This window comes from Oncorhynchus gorbuscha, linkage group LG23 (genome assembly GCF_021184085.1).
Source record: "Oncorhynchus gorbuscha isolate QuinsamMale2020 ecotype Even-year linkage group LG23, OgorEven_v1.0, whole genome shotgun sequence".
NCBI lineage: Eukaryota > Metazoa > Chordata > Actinopteri > Salmoniformes > Salmonidae > Oncorhynchus > Oncorhynchus gorbuscha.
The window spans coordinates 61,124,356-61,146,813 of NC_060195.1; the positions used below are offsets into that span (position 1 = coordinate 61,124,356).

General features: G+C 46.8%; 1 long non-coding RNA gene across 1 annotated transcript; it reads right to left on the reverse strand.

Annotated features, from left to right (window-relative positions):
• Window positions 1–15: 15 nt before the first annotated feature.
• Window positions 16–21,692, reverse strand: LOC124010508. The gene is made up of 3 exons (XR_006834453.1): window positions 21,434–21,692; window positions 20,481–20,583; window positions 16–131 (listed from the first exon to the last, which is right to left on the reverse strand). It is a non-coding gene; the product is annotated as an uncharacterized LOC124010508 (long non-coding RNA).
• Between the last annotated feature and the right edge of the window lie 766 nt (window positions 21,693–22,458).

Here is a 22,458-nt window from a genome sequence, read left to right on the forward strand (position 1 = left end):
TCACCAGAGCCAACCTGGCTCCCAGCTCCATCATGTAGTCTGTCTGGATCTCCCTTTCCTTCAACTGACATTCAGCCCTCCTCTGTGTCAGCGTTGAACCCTCCATGTCTTCCTCCTAGCTAACAATAAGTCTGGAAAATACATAACGTTGTAGTAAGTGGTGTGTTGCTAACCAAAGAATAATACATCTCTTTACGATATGCTCACATTTCTTCCCCTTTACTTACAATTAAGCAAGTGACGATCCCAATCCAGAGATGATTACGCAATAGGCCTATCTGAATTACGAGTAAATTGTTGGCTATTAGAAAAGCGACCAAGTTCAAATGAATCGATTTTGGCTGTTCCTATCATTATGTGCACAATATCCTTTATGACATCTTCATTGTGATGCAAGGCGTTGCCATTGGAGATGACAAAGCACAACATAGACTTTAACAATCAAACTTCAGGCTCTCTCTGTACCTTACTATTGAGCCTTATTCAACCCCCTCATGTAACACCACTCCATATTGGTCCTGGTTCTCACAAACCACACTAATGACTTATATAATATCATTCAAAAAGGCTTTGGGGGAAGAAAGTGACTCTATACCGCGTGGCCGCTGCCACCCTAATCTGGTGGTCCCAGCGCGCACGACCCACGTGGAGTTCCAGGTCTCCGGTAGCCTCTGGAACTGCCGATCTGCAGCCAACAAGGTAGAGTTCATCTCAGCCTATGCCTCCCTCCAGTCCCTCGACTTCTTGGCACTGACAGAAACATGGATCACCACAGATAACACTGCTACTCCTACTGCTCTCTCTTCGTCCGCCCACGTGTTCTCGCACACCCCGAGAGCTTCTGGTCAGCGGGGTGGTGGCATAGGGATCCTTATCTCTCCCATGTGGTCATTCTCTCTTTCTCCCCTTACCCATCTGTCTATCGCCTCCTTTGAATTTCATGCTGTCACAGTTACCAGCCCTTTCAAGCTTAACATCCTTATCATTTATCGCCCTCCAGGTCCCCTCGGAGAGTTCATCAATGAGCTTGATGCCTTGATAAGCTCCTTTCCTGAGGACGGCTCACCTCTCACAGTTCTGGGCGACTTTAACCTCCCCACGTCTACCTTTGACTCATTCCTCTCTGCCTCCTTCTTTCCACTCCTCTCCTCTTTTGACCTCACCCTCTCACCTCCCCCCTACTCACAAGGCAGGCAATACGCTCGACCTCATCTTTACTAGATGCTGTTCTTCCACTAACCTCATTGCAACTCCCCTCCAAGTCTCCGACCACTACCTTGTATCCTTTTCCCTCTCGCTCTCATCCAACACTTCCCACACTGCCCCTACTCGGATGGTATCGCGCCGTCCCAACCTTCGCTCTCTCTCCCCCGCTACTCTCTCCTCTTCCATCCTATCATCTCTTCCCTCTGCTCAAACCTTCTCCAACCTATCTCCTGATTCTGCCTCCTCAACCCTCCTCTCCTCCCTTTCTGCATCCTTTGACTCTCTATGTCCCCTATCTTCCAGGCCGGCTCGGTCCTCCCCTCCCGCTCCGTGGCTTGACGACTCAATGCGAGCTCACAGAACAGGGCTCCGGAAGGCCGAGCGGAAATGGAGGAAAACTCGCCTCCCTGCGGACCTGGCATCCTTTCACTCCCTCCTCTCTACATTTTCCTCCTCTGTCTCTGCTGCTAAAGCCACTTTCTACCACTCTAAATTCCAAGCATCTGCCTCTAACCCTAGGAAGCTCTTTGCCACATTCTCCTCCCTCCTGAATCCTCCTCCCCCTCCCCCCTCCTCCCTCTCTGCAGATGACTTCGTCAACCATTTTGAAAAGAAGATCAACGACATCCGATCCTCGTTTGCTAAGTCAAACAACACCGCTGGTTCTGCTCATACTGCCCTACCCTGTGCTCTGACCTCTTTCTCCCCTCTCTCTCCAGATGAAATCTCGCGTCTTGTGACGGCCGGCCGCCCAACAACCTGCCCGCTCGACCCTATCCCCTCCTCTCTTCTCCAGACCATTTCCGGAGACCTTCTCCCTTACCTCACCTCGCTCATCAACTTATCCCTGACCGCTGGCTACGTCCCTTCCGTCTTCAAGAGAGCGAGAGTTGCACCCCTTCTGAAAAAACCTACACTCGATCCCTCCGATGTCAACAACTACAGACCAGTATCCCTTCTTTCTTTTCTCTCCAAAACTCTTGAACGTGCCGTCCTTGGTCAGCTCTCCCGCTATCTCTCTCAGAATGACCTTCTTGATCCAAATCAGTCAGGTTTCAAGACTAGTCATTCAACTGAGACTGCTCTTCTCTGTATCACGGAGGCGCTCCGCACCGCTAAAGCTAACTCTCTCTCCTCTGCTCTCATCCTTCTAGACCTATCGGCTGCCTTCGATACTGTGAACCATCAGATCCTCCTCTCCACCCTCTCCGAGTTGGGCATCTCCGGCGCGGCCCACGCTTGGATTGCGTCCTACCTGACAGGTCGCTCCTACCAGGTGGCGTGGCGAGAATCTGTCTCCTCACCACGCGCTCTCACCACTGGTGTCCCCCAGGGCTCTGTTCTAGGCCCTCTCCTATTCTCGCTATACACCAAGTCACTTGGCTCTGTCATAACCTCACATGGTCTCTCCTATCATTGCTATGCAGACGACACACAATTAATCTTCTCCTTTCCCCCTTCTGATGACCAGGTGGCGAATCGCATCTCTGCATGTCTGGCAGACATATCAGTGTGGATGACGGATCACCACCTCAAGCTGAACTTCGGCAAGACGGAGCTGCTCTTCCTCCCGGGGAAGGACTGCCCGTTCCATGATCTCGCCATCACGGTTGACAACTCCATTGTGTCCTCCTCCCAGAGCGCTAAGAACCTTGGCGTGATCCTGGACAACAAACTGTCGTTCTCAACTAACATCAAGGCGGTGGCCCGTTCCTGTAGGTTCATGCTCTACAACATCCGCAGAGTACGACCCTGCCTCACACAGGAAGCGGCGCAGGTCCTAATCCAGGCACTTGTCATCTCCCGTCTGGATTACTGCAACTCGCTGTTGGCTGGGCTCCCTGCCTGTGCCATTAAACCCCTACAACTCATCCAGAACGCCGCAGCCCATCTAGTGTTCAACCTTCCCAAGTTCTCTCACGTCACCCCGCTCCTCCGCTCTCTCCACTGGCTTCCAGTTGAAGCTCGCATCCGCTACAAGACCATGGTGCTTGCCTACGGAGCTGTGAGGGGAACGGCACCTCAGTACCTCCAGGCTCTGATCAGGCCCTACACCCAAATAAGGGCACTGCGTTCATCCACCTCTGGCCTGCTCGCCTCCCTACCACTGAGGAAGTACAGTTCCCGCTCAGCTCAGTCAAAACTGTTCGCTGCTCTGGCTCCCCAATGGTGGAACAAACTCCCTCACGACGCCAGGACAGCGGAGTCAATCACCACCTTCCGGAGACACCTGAAACCCCACCTCTTTAAGGAATACCTAGGATAGGATGAAGTAATCCTTCTCACCCCCCTTAAAATACTTAGATGCACTATTGTAAAGTGGTTGTTCCACTGGATGTCATAAGGTGAATGCACCAATTTGTAAGTCGCTCTGGATAAGAGCGTCTGCTAAATGACTTAAATGTAAATGTAAATGTATATCCATCATGTACCTAACTTGTTGTACAGTTTCACCTATTTGAATCACACCAGTCTGCTCTTTGAGTGCCTCTGAGAGCAACTCTGTCATGTTTGTCATTTATTATCATGTCTTGTCCCTGTGCTCCCCATTCTATTTGTTTCCCTCTGCTGGTCTTATTAGGTTCTTTCCCTCTTTCTATCCCTCTCTCTCCCCCTCCCTCTCTCACTCTCTCGCTCTCTCTTCTCTCTATCATTCCGTTCCTGCTCCCAGCTGTTCCTATTCCCCTAATCATCATTTAGTCTTCCCACACCTGTTCCCGATCCTTTCCCCTGATTAGAGTCCCTATTTCTTCCTTTGTGTTCCGTTCCTGTCCTGTCGGTTCCTTGTTTAGAATTCACCGTGCTGTGATTGTGTATCGCCCTGTCCTGTCGTGTTTTTGCCTTCATCAGATGCTGCGTGTGAGCAGGTGTCTCTGTCAGCTACGGCCTGCGCCTACCCGAAGCGACCTGCAGTCTGTGGCCGCTTCTCCTGTTATTCCCCTCTACAGACTAGAGGATTTCTGTTATTCCCTGTTTGGACATTTCCTGTTAAGGATTCAGGATTTGTCGTTTTCTGTTTGGACTTGAATAAACTCTGTTTCTGTTAAGTCGCTTTTGGGTCCTCTTTCACCTGCATGACAGAAGGAACCGACCAAGGAATGGACCCAGCGACTTCAGACGCTCGTTACACTGCCGTCGAGATCCAAGGAGCCATGCTCGGCAGACACGAGCAGGAATTGTCTGCTACTCGCCATGCCGTGGAGAACCTGGCCGCTCAGGTTTCCGACCTCTCTGGACAGTTCCAGAGTCTACGTCTCGTGCCACCTGTTACTTCCTGGCCTGCCGAGCCTCCAGAACCTAGGGTTAATAACCCACCTTGCTACTCCGGGCAGCCCACTGAGTGCCGCTCCTTTCTCACGCAGTGTGAGATTGTGTTCTCTCTCCAACCCAACACATACTCTAGAGAGAGAGCTCGGGTTGCTTACGTCATTTCACTCCTTACTGGCCGGGCTCGAGAATGGGGCACAGCTATCTGGGAGGCAAGGGCTGATTGCTCTAACAAGTTCCAGAACTTTAAAGAGGAGATGATTCGGGTTTTTGACCGTTCAGTTTTTGGTGGGGAGGCTTCTAGGGCCCTGGCTTCCTTATGCCAAGGTGAACGGTCCATAACGGATTATTCTATTGAGTTTCGCACTCTTGCTGCCTCTAGTGAGTGGAACGAGCCGGCGCTGCTCGCTCGTTTTCTGGAGGGACTCCACGCAGTGGTTAAGGATGAGATTCTCTCCCGGGAGGTTCCTTCAGATGTGGACTCTTTGATTGCTCTCGCCATCCGCATAGAACGACGGGTAGATCTTCGTCACCGGGCTCGTGGAAGAGAGCTCGCATCAACGGTGTTTCCCTGCTCCGCATCGCAACCATCTCCCTCCTCTGGCTTTGAGACTGAGCCCATGCAGCTGGGAGGGATTCGCATCTCGACTAAGGAGAGGGAACGGAGGATCACCAACCGCCTGTGCCTCTATTGCGGAGTTGCTGGACATTTTGTTAATTCATGTCCAGTAAAAGCCAGAGCTCATCTGTAAGCGGAGGGCTACAGGTGAGCGCAACTACTCTAGTCTCTCCATCAAAATCCTGTACTACTTTGTCGGTCCATCTACGCTGGACCGGTTCGGGTGCTACATGTAGTGCCTTGATAGACTCTGGGGCTGAGGGTTGTTTCATGGACGAAGCATGGGTTCGGAAACATGACATTCCTTTCAGAGAGTTAGAGAAGCCTACGCCCATGTTCGCCTTAGATGGTAGTCATCTTCCCAGTATCAGATTTGAGACACTACCTTTAACCCTCACAGTATCTGGTAACCACAGTGAGACTATTTCTTTTTTGATTTTCCGTTCACCGTTTACACCTGTTGTTTTGGGTCATCCCTGGCTAGTATGTCATAATCCTTCTATTAATTGGTCTAGTAATTCTATCCTATCCTGGAACGTTTCTTGTCATGTGAAGTGTTTAATGTCTGCCATCCCTCCCGTTTCTTCTGTCCCTACTTCTCAGGAGGAACCTGGCGATTTGACAGGAGTGCCGGAGGAATATCATGATCTGCGCACGGTCTTCAGTCGGTCCCGAGCCAACTCCCTTCCTCCTCACCGGTCGTATGATTGTAGTATTGATCTCCTTCCGGGGACCACTCCTCCTCGAGGTAGACTATACTCTCTGTCGGCTCCCGAACGTAAGGCTCTCGAGGATTATTTGTCTGTGTCTCTTGACGCCGGTACCATAGTGCCTTCTTCCTCTCCGGCCGGGGCGGGGTTCTTTTTGTTAAGAAGAAGGACGGTACTCTGCGCCCCTGCGTGGATTATCGAGGGCTGAATGACATAACGGTTAAGAATCGTTATCCGCTTCCCCTTATGTCATCAGCCTTCGAGATTCTGCAGGGAGCCAGGTGCTTTACTAAGTTGGACCTTCGTAACGCTTACCATCTCGTGCGCATCAGAGAGGGGGACGAGTGGAAAACGGCGTTTAACACTCCGTTAGGGCATTTTGAGTACCGGGTTCTGCCGTTCGGTCTCGCCAATGCGCCAGCTGTTTTTCAGGCATTAGTTAATGATGTTCTGAGAGACATGCTGAACATCTTTGTTTTTGTCTATCTTGACGATATCCTGATTTTTTCTCCGTCACTCGAGATTCATGTTCAGCACGTTCGACGTGTTCTACAGCGCCTTTTAGAGAATTGTCTCTACGTAAAGGCTGAGAAGTGCTCTTTTCATGTCTCCTCCGTTACTTTTCTCGGTTCCGTTATTTCCGCTGAAGGCATTCAGATGGATTCCGCTAAGGTCCAAGCTGTCAGTGATTGGCCCGTTCCAAGGTCACGTGTCGAGTTGCAGCGCTTTTTAGGTTTCGCTAATTTCTATCGGCGTTTCATTCGTAATTTCGGTCAAGTTGCTGCCCCTCTCACAGCTCTTACTTCTGTCAAGACGTGTTTTAAGTGGTCCGGTTCCGCCCAGGGAGCTTTTGATCTTCTAAAAGAACGTTTTACGTCCGCTCCTATCCTCGTTACTCCTGACGTCACTAGACAATTCATTGTCGAGGTTGACGCTTCAGAGGTAGGCGTGGGAGCCATTCTATCCCAGCGCTTCCAGTCTGACGATAAGGTTCATCCTTGCGCTTATTTTTCTCATCGCCTGTCGCCATCTGAGCGCAACTATGATGTGGGTAACCGTGAACTGCTCGCCATCCGCTTAGCCCTAGGCGAATGGCGACAGTGGTTGGAGGGGGCGACCGTTCCTTTTGTCGTTTGGACAGACCATAAGAACCTTGAGTACATCCGTTCTGCCAAACGACTTAATGCCCGTCAAGCTCGTTGGGCGTTGTTTTTCGCTCGTTTCGAGTTTGTGATTTCTTACCGTCCGGGTAGCAAGAACACCAAGCCTGATGCCTTATCCCGTCTGTTTAGTTCTTCTGTGGCTTCTACTGATCCCGAGGGATTCTTCCTTATGGGCGTGTTGTCGGGTTAACAGTCTGGGGAATTGAAAGACAGGTTAAGCAAGCACTCACGCACACTGCGTCGCCGCGCGCTTGTCCTAGTAACCTCCTTTTCGTTCCTGTTTCCACTCGTCTGGCTGTTCTTCAGTGGGCTCACTCTGCCAAGTTAGCTGGTCATCCCGGTGTTCGAGGCACTCTTGCGTCTATTCGCCAGCGCTTTTGGTGGCCGACTCAGGAGCGTGACACGCGCCGTTTCGTGGCTGCTTGTTCGGACTGCGCGCAGACTAAGTCGGGTAACTCTCCTCTTGCCGGTCGTCTCAGACCGCTCCCCATTCCTTCTCGACCATGGTCTCACATCGCCTTAGACTTCATTACCGGTCTGCCTTTGTCTGCGGGGAAGACTGTGATTCTTACGGTTGTCGATAGGTTCTCTAAGGCGGCACATTTCATTCCCCTCGCTAAACTTCCTTCCGCTAAGGAGACGGCACAAATCATTATTGAGAATGTATTCAGAATTCATGGCCTCCCGTTAGACGCCGTTTCAGACAGAGGCCCGCAATTCACGTCACAGTTTTGGAGGGAGTTCTGTCGTTTGATTGGTGCGTCCGTCAGTCTCTCTTCCGGGTTTCATCCCCAGTCTAACGGTCAAGCAGAGAGGGCCAATCAGACGATTGGTCGCATACTACGCAGCCTTTCTTTCAGAAACCCTGCGTCTTGGGCAGAACAGCTCCCCTGGGCAGAATACGCTCACAATTCGCTTCCTTCGTCTGCTACCGGGTTATCTCCGTTTCAGAGTAGTCTGGGTTACCAGCCTCCTCTGTTCTCATCCCAGCTTGCCGAGTCCAGCGTTCCCTCCGCTCAAGCGTTTGTCCAACGTTGTGAGCGCACCTGGAGGAGGGTGAGGTCTGCACTTTGCCGTTACAGGGCACAGACGGTGAGAGCCGCCAATAAACGCAGGATTAAGAGTCCAAGGTATTGTTGCGGCCAGAGAGTGTGGCTTTCCACTCGCAACCTTCCTCTTACGACAGCTTCTCGTAAGTTGACTCCGCGGTTCATTGGTCCGTTCCGTGTCTCCCAGGTCGTCAATCCTGTCGCTGTGCGACTGCTTCTTCCGCGACATCTTCGTCGCGTCCATCCTGTCTTCCATGTCTCCTGTGTTAAGCCCTTTCTTCGCACCCCCGTTCGTCTTCCCTCCCCCTCCCGTCCTTGTCGAGAGCGCACCTATTTACAAGGTACATAAGATCATGGACATGCGTTCTCGGGGACGGGGTCACCAATACTTAGTGGATTGGGAGGGTTACGGTCCTGAGGAGAGGAGTTGGGTTCCGTCTCGGGACGTGCTGGACCGTTCACTCATCGATGATTTCCTCCGTTGCCGCCAGGATTCCTCCTCGAGTGCGCCAGGAGGCGCTCGGTGAGTGGGGGGTACTGTCATGTTTGTCATTTATTATCATGTCTTGTCCCTGTGCTCCCCATTCTATTCGTTTCCCTCTGCTGGTCTTATTAGGTTCTTTCCCTCTTTCTATCCCTCTCTCTCCCCCTCCCTCTCTCACTCTCTCGCTCTCTCTTCTCTCTATCGTTCCGTTCCTGCTCCCAGCTGTTCCTATTCCCCTAATCATCATTTAGTCTTCCCACACCTGTTCCCGATCCTTTCCCCTGATTAGAGTCCCTATTTCTTCCTTTGTGTTCCGTTCCTGTCCTGTCGGTTCCTTGTTTAGAATTCACCGTGCTGTGATTGTGTATCGCCCTGTCCTGTCGTGTTTTTGCCTTCATCAGATGCTGCGTGTGAGCAGGTGTCTCTGTCAGCTACGGCCTGCGCCTACCCGAAGCGACCTGCAGTCTGTGGCCGCTTCTCCTGTTATTCCCCTCTACAGACTAGAGGATTTCTGTTATTCCCTGTTTGGACATTTCCTGTTAAGGATTCAGGATTTGTCGTTTTCTGTTTGGACTTGAATAAACTCTGTTTCTGTTAAGTCGCTTTTGGGTCCTCTTTCACCTGCATGACAAACTCAATTTAAAAGAGGTACATATTTGGTACATATTTATTGAGATAATTGTTTGTAATATATGTTGGGGATTAACACAGAGATGGGGTTTTCTTTCATCAATAGAATGTATTTGCCATTAGCCTGGCTGACTACAACAACTGTAACATGCCATCTCAGTTGTCAGGGTGAACATTTTTCTCACAAAAAAATGGATTCAAGCAAACTCTCTCGTCAATAGTTTCACTTGTCACCATGATTGCATGTCAGGCCTACTTAAAATGTCATGTTAGTACACAAGTCATTTGAAAAGTAGTTATTCTTCAGAAACATAGTTATACAGTAAGTTATATCACAACCTACCTCTCAAGTTAGCAGCGTGTTCTCTTGCTAATGAAATAGGACATGAATAATCTGTCAGTGGTTAGTTGAATCAGTCTCTTTGCACTGTTCTGTTTGTCTGTGCAACAGCTAACCTCCCAGAATCAGAATCTTGTGATGTCACAATGAAGGCCCCATTGCCATGACTACCCACAGAAGCTCTCATGTGTAATCAAATGCTGGAAACATTCATATTTTTTTTTTTTTTTTACCTATTGAGCACAGTCATACCTAATATTTATATTGAATCCATGTAACCACATTTTTAATTAAAATAAAATGCTCTACCTCTTATCAGTCACGGATCCTCCGGTACTGCTGCTCATTCCGTTCACCAGCTCCGGAGGTCTACGTCGCCTTCTAGGTGTCACTGAATTGGATTCATTACCACCAACCCCGGACTGTCTTGTCGGCCAAATGGCGGCCAAATGAATGATTGGCTTTGGGGGTGACCAGTGAGATATACCTGCTGCAGCGAGTGCTACGGGTGGGTACTGCTATGGTGACCGGTGAGCTGAGTTTAGGCTGGGCTTTACCTAGCAGAGACTTGTAGATGACCTGGAGCCAGTGGGTTTGAAGCGAGGGCCAGCCAACGAGAGCATACGGGTCACAGTGGTGGGTAGTGTATGAGGAATTGGTGACAAAATGGATGGCACTGTGACAGACTGCATCCATTTTGTTGAGTAGAGTGTTGGAGGCTATTTTGTAAATGACACCACCAAAGTTGAGGATCGGTAGGATATTCAGTTTTACGAGGGTATGTTTGCCAGCATGAGTGAAGGATGCTTTGATGCGAAATAGGAAGCCGATTCTAGATTTACATTTGGATTGGAGATGCTTAATATGAGTCTGGAAGGAGAGTTTACAGTATAACAAGACACCTAGGTATTTGTAGTTGTACACCTATTCTAAGTCAGAACCGTTCAGAGAAGTGACGCTGGATGGGTGGGCAGGTGCGGGCAGCAAATCGGTTGAAGAGCATGCATTAAGATTTACTTGCATTTATGAGCAGTTGGAGGCCACGGAAGGAGAGTTGTATGGCATTGAAACTTGCCAGTTGCACGGTGTTTCCTCCAACACATTGGTGCGGCTGGCTTCCGGGTTGGATGGCGCTGTGTTAAGAAGCAGTGCGGCTTGGTTGGGTTGTGTTTCGGAGGACGTGTGACTTTCAACCTTCCTCTCGTCCCTGTTGAGCTGCCGTGCTAACTCCTTATATCGCCGCCGCTCGGCTCTAGCTGCCTCCAGCTCTTCCCGGGGGCGGCGATATTCCCCAGCCTGTGCCCAGAGTCCCTTACCGTCCAAAATCCCCTCCCAAGTCCAGGTGTCCATAGTGGGAAAACAGGCTGCCTAAGTATGGTTCTCAATCAGAGACAACGATTGCCAGCTGCCTCTGATTGGGAACCATACCAGGCCAAACACATAGAAATACAAAACCTAGACTCCAAAACATAGAATGCCCCCCAACTCACGCCCTGACCAAACTAAAACAGAGACATAAAAAAGGAACTAAGGTCAGGATGTGACATAGTGATAAATTTTTACATCAATTTTTCCATTATTAAAGTGGCTGGAGTTGAGTCAGTATGTTGGCAGCAGCCACTCAACGTTAGTGGTGGCTGTTTAACAATCTGATGGACTTGAGATAGAAGCTGTTTTTCAGTCTCTCGGTCCCTGCTTTGATGCACCTGTACTGACCTCGCCTTCTGGATGATAGCGGGGTGAACAGGCAGTGGCTCAGGTGGTTGTTGTCCTTGATGATCTTTATGGCCTTCCTGTGACATCGGGTGGTGTAGGAGGGCAGGTAGTTTGCCCCCGGTGATGCGTTGTGCAGACCTCACTACCCTCTGGAGAGCTTTACAGTTGTGGGCGGAGCAGTTGCCGTACCAGGCGGTGATACAGCCCGACAGGATGCTCTCAATTGTGCATCTGTAAAAGTTTGTGAGAGCTTTTGGTGACAAGCCAAATTTCTTCAGCCTTCTGAGGTTGAAGAGGCGCTTCTGCGCCTTCTTCACCACGCTGTCTGTGTGGGTGGACCAATTCAGTTTGTCCGTGATGTGTACCCCGAGGAACTTAAAACGTGTTACCCTCTCCACTACTGTCCTGTCGATGTGGATAGGGGGGTGCTCCCTCTGCTGTTTCCTGAAGTCCACGATCATCTCCTTTATTTTGTTGACGTTGAGTGTGAGGTTATTTTCCTGACACCGCACTCCGATGGCCCTCACCTCCTCGCTGTTGGCCGTCTCGTCATTGTTGGTAATCAAGCCTACCACTGTTGTGTCGTCTGCAAACTTGATGATCGAGTTGGAGGCGTGCATGGCCACGCAGTCGTGGGTGAACAGGGAGTACAGGAGATGGCTCAGAACGCACCCTTGTGGAGCCCCAGTGTTGAGGATCAGCGGGGTCGAAATGTTGTTACATACCCTCACCACCTGGGTTGGCCCGTCAGGAAGTCCAGTACCCAGTTGCCAGTTGTTTTGGTTCACCGGTTGGGATCCGATCCATTGTCCTGGCTGGTTGGGCAAAACACAGGATCCGCTTCGGGAAAGTCGTATTCCTGGTTGTAATGATGGTGAGTTGACGGTGCTCTTATATTCAGTAGTCCCTCCCGACTGTATGTAATGAAACCTAAGATTACCTGGGGTACCAATGTAAGAAATAACACGTAACAAAACAAAATACTGCATAGTTTCCTAGGAACGCGAAGTGAGAAGGCCATCTCTGTAGGCCCCGGAAGTACCGGCGCAGGTCTGTAGCAGTTTGGGTCTAGAATGTCTCCCCCTTTGAAGTGGGGGATGACAGTGGCAGCTTTCCAATCTTTGGGGATCTCAGCTGATACAAAAGAGAGGTTGAACAGGCTAGTAATAGAGGTTGCAACAATTTTGGAGGATAATTTTAGAAAGAGAGGGTCCAGATTGTCTAGCCTGGCTGATTTGTAGGAGTCCAGACTTTGCAGCTCTTTCAGAACATCAGCTATCTGGATTTGGGTGAAGGAGAAATGGGGGATGCTTGGGCAAGTTGCTGTGGGGGGTGAGGGCTGTTGACCGGGGTAGGGATAGCCAGGTAGAAAGCATGGCCAACCATAGAAAAATGCTTATTGAAATTCTCAATTATTTATCAGGATTTATCAGTGGTGACAGTGTTTCCTAGCCTCAGTGCAGTAGGCAGCTGGGAGGAGGTGCTCTTATTCTCCATGAACTTTACAGTATCCCAGAACTTTTTGGAGTTTGTGCTACCAGATGCACATTTATGTTTGTAAATGCTAGCCTTTGCTTTCCTAACTGCCTGTGTGTATTGGTTCCTAACTTCCCTGAAAAGTTGCATATCGCAGGGACTATTCCATGCTAATGCAGTATGCCACAGTTTTTGTGCTGGTCAAGGGCAGTCAGGTCTGGAGTGAACCAAGGGTTATATGTATTCCTGGTCCTGCATTTTTTGAATGGGGCATGCTTATTTAAGATGGGGCATGCTTATTTAAGATACTTTTAAAGAATAACCAGGCATCCTCTACTGACGGAATGAGGTCAATATCCTTCCAGGATACCCGGGCCAGGTCAATTAGAAAGGCCTGCTCGTTGAAGTGTTTTAGGGAGCGTTTGACAGAGATGTGGGGTGGTCGTTTGACCGCAGACCCATTACGGACCCATGTTCTAGTCTATTAATGTTCTGTATTATGTCATGTTTCATGTTCTGTGTGGACCCCTGGAAGAGTAGATGCTACTTCATCGGGATCCAAATAAAAATGTATTAAATAACTTCCTTCCCAGAACACAAAGACATCTTTCTCTTCCATAGGAGGATTTTAGACAGGAGGGGTGTGTCTGTTTTGTAAATGAGTGCTTCCTCAAATTGTCCCACATACAGATTCATATAGTTAGGAGCAAAGGGAGACCCCATGGCCACGCCCCAAATTTTGAGGAAAAAGTCTGACTGAAAGACAAAGTAGTTGTTGGATAATATCAGTTCAGTCAGTTGCAGGATGCATTCATTGGATGGAGCAATGGTAGGGTCTCTCTGCTGGAGAGGTGTTGCAGCTCCCACAAGCCTTCCATATGTAGGATATTAGTGTACAAACTCTCTACATCAAAAGTGGCCAGCAGGGTGCCTTCCTGTATCCTACCTAGGCCCTCTCTCAATGAGATCATGTGACTGGTGTCTTGGTCATGAGGTGGGAGATTCTCAACCATCGGTTTGATGTGGTGGTCCACAAAAATGCAATTCCTTCTCCTTTGTCACATATTTAATTCATAATAATTGAGCGATCTGATTCTAAATCCGAATCTAAGTCTACTCAGGTTATCATAGGATTTGTGATTCTGATTGTCTTTCAGGAGGTCACCATTATTACTTTCAACAATCCTGCAGAAGGTTTCTATGATACTAACTGATGGTGTAGGGGTTTACTAACATCTGTCTGAGCTTACTGAACTAAATCCACAAATAGCAGTTGAGCATAGGCCTTGGGGTTCTCCAGATGTTGCAGGATGAGATTCACTATAAGAGGATTGCATCATCAGTGCCACATCGGAGCTCGTTTTTTCACCGAGTTCCCAATTGACTTGAAAGCCCTGAAGTCAAACATCTGAGATTTTCAAGTTCTGATGGGGTTTCAAGAGAACTCGGATCCTCTGAATTAAAAATGGTGTACGTTTTTTTTTCATAGAACGTCCTATAGGTTGATTTTGATAAGCTCCAGTTTCCAAATTGGAATGTATCTTTCTACGAGTTTCCATGTCAAAAATATCTGTGTTTCTGAGTTCCAAGTTGTCTTGAAAACGGCACAACTTCCGAGTTGTCTTGAACATATCATATACGCTATGCAAGTGACACATCATTTTCCAGGAAGAAGCCTTGTAGGTTTTATTCTATTGTAGGCTTTTTGAATGGTCTTCAGCGAAGAAAAAAAATCATAAAAGGCATCTGGCAGAAGTAAATGAATTCAAACACAAATATAATTGTATATATACACTATATATACAAATGTATGTGGACACTACTTCAAATTCGTGGATTTGGCTATTTCAGCCACACCTGTTGCTGACAGGTGCATAAAATCGAGCATATACCCATACAATTTCCATAGACAAACTTTGGCAGAATATCCATTGTGAAGAGCTCAGTGACTTTCAACGTGGCACCGTCATAGGATACCACCTTTCCAAGAGGTCAGTTTGTAAAATTTCTGCCCTGATAGCGCTGCCACTGTTAACTGTAAGTGCTCTTATTGTGGTTTGTCGAGATCGGTGTGGAAGAACTTGACTGGCCTGCAGAGAGCCCTGACCTCAACCCCATCGAACACCTTTGGGATGAATTGGAACACCGACTGCGAGCCAGGCCTAATCGCCCAACATCAGTGTTCGACCTCACCAATGCTCTTGTGGCTGAGTGGAAGCAAGTCTCCACAGCAATGTTCCAAAAGCCTTCCCAGAAGAGTGCAGTCTGTTATAGCAGCAAAGGGGGTACCAACTCCATATTAATGCCCATGATTTTGGAATGAGATGTTTGAATAGCAGCTGTCCACATACTTTTGGTGATGTTGTGTACACACCATATACACACTCACACACACTACATTGACACGCCCACACAAAACCCACACACATTCACTACATACATACACACACACACACACAACACACACACATGCATACCGACACAACATAAACACATACACACACACATACAAACACACACACACTTTTACAGTCATTGTTTGCTGCTGCTACTCTGTTCTTTATTCTACTCTTATTATTTATCCTGATGCCTTTAAACTTTACCCTGCCTTCATATACATATCTATCTCAAATATCTCATACCACTGCACATTGATCTGGTACTGGTACTCCCTGTATATAGCTCCACATTGATCTGGTACTGGTATACTTGTATGTAGCTCCACGTTGTTCTGGTACTGGTACTCCCTGTATGTAGCTTCACATTGATCTGGTACTAGTACTTTCTGTATATAGCTCCATTCTTGTGTATTTTATTAAATTCCTCTTATATTTTTTAAAAATATATATTTTTTTACTCTGCTTCATTGGGAAGTGCTCGTAAGCAAGCATTTCACAGTAAAGTGGCCTAACCAATCAGAGCGCTGATGTTATACCAGTTGTATTCGGCACATGTGACAAATAAGATGAATGGAAAGCGATTCAGCTAATTCGACCGTTTTGCGTGGCTCATTAGGCTGCACGATGAGTCGATTATTGACAACTAGCATTTTAGCAAGTGTTTTTCAGACTGCATATGTCAAGGTGTAGGGCATTCAAGGAGTTGGTATGATGGAATCAGTGATGTCATCAGCTTCTCCCCTTGCTTGAGGAACAATAGAGGAGCAATAGAGAAGAAAAGAAGAAAGGCCCACCCCTCCCACTTGTGCAACGCCCACTTTCAGACACTCCTAGAAGAGTGAATTTAGAGCAGCCAAATTATTATAGACGACGTCACGTCACATATGCCATAGCAACCGGTTTGTCTGCTACCAAAACCATTGGGCGCGTTCAAGTGGATCACTTTATTGTCAAGACGTTGACCAACGTTGATCACAGCCTTTCAAAGTGTGTTGTATTATGGATATCCAAATTGTCCGACTTGTGACTACATTTTGACTGCGTGACCTTTGCAACAAATCAAAGTTTATTTGTCACGTGTGCCGAATACAACAGGTGTAGACGTTACAGTGAAATGATTACTTACAGGCTCTAACCAACAGTGCAAAAAAGTATTAGGTGGACAATAGCCATATGATCAACAACAACGTGATCAAAGGTCATGAAGTTTTGACTGCAGTCGATTGGACATTCCTGCAGTTGCTCCTCACCAACTGCAACTTGAAGTCATGACCATAGAGATGGAAAGAGGCCTCATCGTTGTAAGTCGCTCTGGATAAGAGCGTCTGCTAAATGACTTAAATGTAAATGTAAATGTATCTGTGCCATTATGGCATCTGTGATAGCATGGGCAGCACCATTGAGGCCATCTCCATTTTGAAGTCGTCTATTTTCTTCTTAACGATTGGCTAATCCCTCCTGATGACCCGGTTGGAAATGACTCCAACAGTTGGAAGTTGATTACATTAAAATGGTGGAAACCCTCAATGGCGATGCCCATACCAATATGGCCTTTTGGCCACTAGAGGCCTCTATTATTCTCTATGGTCGGAACCAAAGCATTGTGGGAGACAACCTTCTTCTGTTCTTTTGGAAGTGAAAGGCACTACATGTTCATAAATGGTTGATGTCCCACCCATCATTGGTTATTGTCAATGCATGTGTACTATTTTTTAGCTTAAATACATATTTATCCTTACAATCTAATTACATTCTGTATACATCTGGCCCTTCTATGTGTAACAGTATAACTTTAGACCGTCCCCTCGCCCATACCCGGACACGAACCAGGGACCCTCTGCACACATCAACAACAGTCACCCTCGAAGCATCGTTACCCATCGCGCCACAAAAGCCACGGCCCTTGCACGGCCCTTGCAGAGCTTGCCTACGGAGCTGTGAGGGGAACGGCACCTCAGTACCTCCAGGCTCACCTCAGTACCTCCAGGCTCTGATCAGGCCCTACACCCAAACAAGGGCACTGCGTTCATCCACCTCTGGCCTGCTCGCCTCCCTACCACTGAGGAAGTACAGTTCCCGCTCAGCCCAGTCAAAACTGTTCGCTGCTCTGGCCCCCCCAATGGTGGAACAAACTCCCTCACGACGCCAGGACAGCGGAGTCAATCACCACCTTCCGGAGACACCTGAAACCCCACCTCTTTAAGGAATACCTAGGATAGGATAAGTAATCCTTCTCACCCCCCCCCCCCTTTAAGATTTAGATGCACTATTGTAAAGTGGCTGTTCCACTGGATGTCATAAGGTGAATGCACCAATTTGTAAGTCGCTCTGGATAAGAGCGTCTGCTAAATGACTTAAATGTAAATGTAAATGTACTACTTCAAGGTCTCAGAGCAAATGACGTCACCGATTGAAACGCTATTTAGCGCGCACCACTAACTAAGCTAGCCGTTTCACATCCGTTGCATATGGACACTGTGTAACAAACCTCCAAACAAGCTTCAATGCCATACAACTCTTCTTCCGTGGCCTCCAACTGCTCTTAAATGCTAGTAAAACTAAATGCATGCTCCTCAGCCGATCGCTGCCCGCAACCGCCTGCTTGACTAGCATCACTACTCTGGATGGTTCTGACTTAGAATATGTGGACAACTACAAATACCTAGGTGTCTGGATAGACACTAAAGTCTCCTTCCAGACTCACATTAAGCAACTCCAATCCAAAATTAAATCAAGAATTGGCATCCTATTTCACAACAAAGCCTCCTTTACTCATGCTGCCAAACATACCCTCGTAAAACTGATTATCCTACCGATCCTTGACTCGGCGATGTCATTTACAAAATAGCCTCCAACACTACTCAGCAAATTGGATGTAGTCTATTACAGTGCCATCCGTTTTGTCACCAAAGCCCCATATACTACCCACAACTGCGACCTGTATGCTCTCGTTGGCTGGCCCTCGCTACATGATTGTCGCCAAACCCACTGGCTCCAGGTCATCTATGAGTCTTCGCTAGGTAAAGCCACGCCTTATCTCAGCTCACTGGTCACCATAGCAACACCCACCCGTAGCACGTGCTCCAGTAGGTATATTTCACTGGTCATCCCCAAAGCCAACATTTCCTTTGGCTGCCTTTCCTTCCAGTTCTTTGCTGCCAATGACTGTGTTGGGGTAGGTTCCTTGTTCCTTTTCAATCATTGGCTTATTGGTGAAATTAGCGATCAGACAATATCTTCTTTAAGTAAATTAATCAAACCTTTATTAATGCAATTGCAGACAGAAGTTGACAACGGAAACACAGCACGCATGTTTCAGAGTAAGTTCTGCAAAATAAAAAAGGTCAAAGTTGCTTTAATATGCTTGCAGTCAACTCCTAGTGATGCAACTGCCTATGTCAACACCTTCTACTCATGAGACCAAGTCCATGCATATACAGTTATACAAACCTGCAGGAGACAACAATAGTACAGTGTTTTCTAAGGGCTCAGCTGTAATTTCCATTCCTGTGTGGCTTACAGCGGTGTGTCCGACTTGTCTCTTATCTATTTACTCCCCTGCAGGGTTCTGTGTCTATGTATCTCTTTTAGCCTTGAGGCGCTTTCTCACAGACTCCCTGTTCTGACTGCAATAGATCACACATCTCTCAGACCATTTCTTAAAAGAGGCAGAGCCTAGAAAAAAACTGTGGAACAGTATTAAACCTTATAATGCATATATTGCTAATCTGTGGTCCAGAACCCTAACCATGTAGTGGGGGAGGGTCTTATAGCCCTTCCCCTTCTATTAATGCAACATAAGCATAATCAATTATTATAAGACATCAATCATTTGGTGCAGCCCCTATCATGACCCCAAGGTGAACCCCATCAACTGGAACGAATTGCAAAAATCACTGAAGCTGGAGACGTATATCTCCCTCACTAACTTTAAGCATCAGCTGTCAGAGCAGCTTACCGATCACTGCACCTGTACACAGCCCATCTGTATATAGCCCACCCAACTCCCTCATTCCCATATTGTTATTTATTTTTGCGCTTTTGCACCTCAGTATCTTTACTTGCACATCATAATCTGCACGTCTATCACTCCAGTGTTAATGCTAAATTGGAATTATTTTGCCACTATGGCCTATTTATTGCCTTACCTCCCTAATCTTACTACATTTGCACACAGTGCATATAGATTTTTCTATTGTGTTATTGACTGTTCATCTGTTTATTCCATGTGTAACTCTGTGTTGTTTTTTTAACCGCACTGCTTTGCTTTATCTTGGCCAGGTCGCAGTTGTAAGTTAGAACTTGTTCTCAACTGGCCTACCTGGTTAAATAAAGGTGAAATAAAATAAATAGGCCTACATGTGATCCAAATTTCTAACATAAAAAATTAAATATCCTACTTGCGACAATGTAGCTAATGTATTTATCTAGATGTTCCTGTAATGTTGTGTCCCATGTTATAGCCTACAATTAGTCTTGTCTGTAATATTGTTGTTAACAAACAAATTCAAATTGGTTGATTGTCTATTAAGTGTGAAGAAAACTGAACACATATTGCAGGCAACACATGGGTTATTGTAGGGGATTTCTACACTGGCAATTTTAAAGGCTTAATCTGTGTCTGGGAAACAGTCCCTTAATAAGTAAGTACCCTAGACACAAGTTGTGGGGTCAATACCAAGTGCATTTGACTGCTTGGCATATTGTTTACCCAATAACTTGTGTACTGATGTACATGTACATGTAGTCAGTCTAAAGTGAGTGTTTTGTCCTTCCTGCAGTGCTTGACTTGGACAGGAGCTCACCGGAGCTTAGTACCGGCACCTCAAATGTTCTACTGCTTGAGCTCCTGTTCCTCTTATAGAACATTAGCTCAAAAGTATTGTGGAGCTCCTGCACCTAAATATAAAACAGTACTGGCCCCCAAAATGAGTACCGGAACCTATTTCAGCCCAAGTCAAGCACTGCCTTCATGTCATTTAATCAAATGAAAGTGATTTACATGCTTACTGACAAAGGCGACATAAAGGTTGAGAAGTTTAAAAAAAATACACTGCAGACATGCAATCAATTATCATACAGTAAGAATCTTTGTGGGCTCCATTTAATCACATCTGTTATAATTCCATGTTACACGATCACAAATAATAATGAAGATGGTACAACAAGGGGCAGCAGGTAGCCTAGTGGTTAGAGTGTAGAGGCGGCAGGTAGCCTAGTGGTTAGAGTGTAGAGGCGGCAGTGTTGGGCCAGTAACTGAAAGGTTGCTAGATCGATATTCATTCCTTGGAACATGTTAATCATGTTCCGTTTTGTGTAGGAGAAGTGGAATTTCAATAGCATCCACTTCATCAGCAATAACAAAGGCGAATGCAATGTCTGCCATTGTCGTGTTTCGACTTCCTGTCGGTGCATACGTACCTCGTCAACTTCCGGCTACAGTCGACTACTTTCGCCTTCGCCTCATACGCGCCCATTACCAAACCAGTCAGATGGTTGTAGATTCGACGATGTTGGAAATGTGCTGTAGGGCATGAGACAGAGGATTGTGTCGTTTCGGTGGAAAAAAGTTGTGTGTCAACTGTGAGGGAGCCCATGTTGCTGGGGATCGGAAGTGTCCGGTGCAGGAAAACTCTTGATAAAATTGTTTTGCTGATATTCAGAGCTTAACTAGCCAAATTGATTAGCTACAGGAATCAGGACTAATAAAGCAAATGCAACAGCTTGTTTTGCAAACGTGGGCGTACCACATTGATGGGAATCCATACAATTCTATTGCGGGCCGACACAGTAGGCTACACCCCCACAGGTTGAAACTCATGGACAGCAGTTGTGGGTATCCTAATTGTCCATTCCATTTTGTCCTGTCTTGATAATATATAATAATAATATATGCCATTTAGCAGACGCTTTTATCCAAAGCGACTTACAGTCATGTGTGCATACATTCTACGTATGGGTGGTCCCGGGGATCGAACCCACTACCCTGGCGTTACAAGCACCATGCTCTACCAACTGAGCTACAGAAGGACCACATGATTTTAGGATATATTGTTTGTTAAAAAAAAACTAATTTGATTGGGCGCCATTTAAGTTTAGCCATTTGATTAAAAAAAACCAGCATGATGTAAAACGTGTCGGTCTCATTATATTGTCATACATTTTATCTCAAGCCTACAGAAAAGTCCACATTACTATTTCTACCATATGCTATATCCAGGGGTGAAATAAGAATGTATTTCTTCCCGGTACGGGACCAAGCGTGTGCATCAGCATTTTTTATGGTCCTAATCATATAATTATATATGCATTCCTTATTAATGCAATATGATCTATGTGGGTCTAGTAATACAGATTAAAAATATATACATTACCTTTTATTGTTGCATAAACACAACCAGTCAAGAAGTTTTCATCTGATTATCAAACAATCACTTCCAGGGGCTCCTTCAAAGGCTACCTGCGCACAGCCATCAACTTGCAATATATTTCCAGTCTCAGAACAGTGGTGAATGGAAAGAGACTTCTGTGTTGACAAATTTGGCAATCATTATTAGGGCATACTTTATGCGTCCACTGGCGCGTTTTGGTGTCGGCCACTCATCTCTACCTTGGCAAAATGTCACAGTTCGTAAAACCACATCGCATTTGAGTGTAACACCCGTTTTCAAGTCCATTATCTCATTTTCATGTCTCTGCCATGCGGTAACCGATAATGATACAAAAAAAAGTGATGTAATGGCCTAAAGTTTTCTTGACATGTTGCTTCAATTATTGTGAATGGCTCATGTTTTATCCTAGCTATATCTGCTACATGCTTTATGTTAGATGTTTTGTTGTTGAAGGAACTTTGGTGGAACGACGTAACGATTCAACGCTCCAACAGCACCCTGGAGAGGAGCGCTGCTGCGCTGGAAATGTACAAGCGAAATATTTTGCTCACCTGCCTTTGACAAAGTGGGCAATGCTTATCACAGGGCGCTCACCTATACTGAACAAAAATATAAACGCAACATACAACAATTTCCAAGATGTTACGGCGTTACTGTTCATATAAGGAATTCAGTCAATTGAAATCAATGTATCTATGGTTTTGGGTTGGTGTTGGTTTGGGGGGGTCCTAGGATGGGGCCACAGTGTCTCCTGATCCCTCCTGTCTCAGCCTCCAGTATTTATGCTGCAGTAGTTTGTGTCGGGGGCTAGGGTCAGTTTTGTATATCTGGAGTACTTTTAAGTGTGCTCTCTCTAATTCTCTCTTTCTCTCTCTTGGAGGACCTGAGCCCTAGGACCATGCCTCAGGACTACCTGACATGATGACTCCTTGCTGTCCCCAGTCCACCTGGCTGTGCTGCTGCTCCAGTTTCAACTGTTCTGCCTTATTATTATTGGACCATGCTGG